Source organism: Leucoraja erinacea, chromosome 24, assembly GCF_028641065.1.
Source record: "Leucoraja erinacea ecotype New England chromosome 24, Leri_hhj_1, whole genome shotgun sequence".
Lineage (NCBI taxonomy): Eukaryota > Metazoa > Chordata > Chondrichthyes > Rajiformes > Rajidae > Leucoraja > Leucoraja erinaceus.
In genome coordinates this window covers 1,411,947-1,413,865 of record NC_073400.1, presented here as the reverse complement: position 1 = coordinate 1,413,865, position 1,919 = coordinate 1,411,947, and positions in this window count along the sequence as shown.

The window sequence follows — 1,919 nt, the reverse complement described above, 5'->3', positions numbered from 1 at the left end:
ATTATGATGAAAACCAGCTGCGTGCCAACCCATCCAAAACACAGGTCTGTGCATTCCACCTGAGGAACCAAGAGGGTACCCATCAACTACATGTCATATGGTCCGGACTCCCACTAACACATTGCCCAAACCCAGTCTACCTTGGAGTCACACTCGCCCGGTGCTTAACATTCAAGCACATGTGGAAAAACCTAAAGCAAAGGTGGGCACCCGCGACAACATATTGAACAAACTCACCACCACCAAACGGGGTACCAACCCAACAACAGTACGTACTACAGCCTTAGCACTCTGCTTCTCTGCTGCAGAATACGCCTGCCCTGCTTGGGAGAGATCTACACATGCAAAGAAGATTGACTCATCCTTGAATGCCATCGCCGGTTGCTTCCGATCTACGGACATAAACAACATCTACCTACTGGCTGGCATCGGTCCCCCAGACATCAGGAGAGCTGCTGCAAGTAGGACAGAGCGTTTGAAACAACTGACAGATGATTGACACCCATTATACAACCATGTGCCCCCTCCTAGGTGGTTAAACTCCCGCAAGAGCTTCCTAACCAGCGTCACTCCATTAGAACCAACACCAACTGAAGCTGGCCTCCAGATGTGGAAGAACGGACTGGCCACTGTCCCTATTTCCACCAAGATGGGGGCACATACCAGCAGCAGAGCGCTTACCACCAGGTGGTAATCAACACTGGCTGAACTGGAGATGTCTCAACCGACTGCGAACCGGGGTCGGGTGGTCAAGGGTGACAATGGGGCTACATCGAGGGTACAACAACCTGTGACTGTGGCACACAGACCCAGACAATGCAACACCTACTGCAATGCCCATTCCTGGATAATCCATGTACTACTGCAAACCTTGCACTGAACACTCGAACAGCACAACGATGTGAACAGCAGTGGCGAGCCACGATATAGCATAAGGACACGAAAGGAGAATGTGATATTGTAATTATTTCTTTTCAATTACTTTGCAAAAATTTCTAAACACCCATCTTCGCTTCTTCATCCTGAGGTATTGTGTGTCGATTGATGATTAAAAAAAAATTTCATCCATTTTAAAATAAGCCTGTAACAGAACAAAATGTGGATGAAGTGAAAGGGTCTGAATACTTTCTGAATGCACGGCAAAGGCACGCCTTCACCCCACATCCTTATCTACACGCAGATTTCCAACCTGGAGCATAACAAGCATATTGGGACATTTATATTTTATTATTTTAACGATTTCTTACGATTTTAAAGTGTTCATCATTAATTTTGTCTTTTTCATTGTTAAAATATGTTATTCCTTTTGACTTTAATTATTTGGAGCAACTTGAATAGACTGCTGTTCCAGGGCATGATTTCCATTGGACTTCAGCCCCTACCTACCTCACATTGACCCAGTCTTAATTCTTAATGGACAGGCTAGATGCAGGAAAAATGTTCCCCATGTTGGGGGAGTCCAGAACCATGGGTCACAGTTTAAGAATAAGTGGTAGGCCATTCAGGACTGAGATGAGGAAAAACTTTTTCACTCATAGAGTTATGAATCTGTGGAGTCAAGTCAAGTTTATTTGTCACATAAATATACAAGATGTCCAGTGAAATGAAAAGTGGCAACGCCGGAGGATTGTGCAAAATACTACAGAACAGAATAGAACAGAATCAGTCTTTACATATTAGAAATAAAGACAGCAATTTTAAAAAGACACAACGCAACAGTAAATTGGTACAGTCCCGGGTGAGATAAGAGTTTACAGTCCTGATGGCCTGTGGGAAGAAACTCCGTCTCATCCTCTCTGCTTTCACAGCATGATAGCGGAGGCGTTTGTCTGACCGTAGCAGCTGGAACAGTCCGTTGCTGGGGTGATAGGGGTCCCCCATAATGTTGCTGGCTCTGGATCTGAACCTTCTGGTGTACA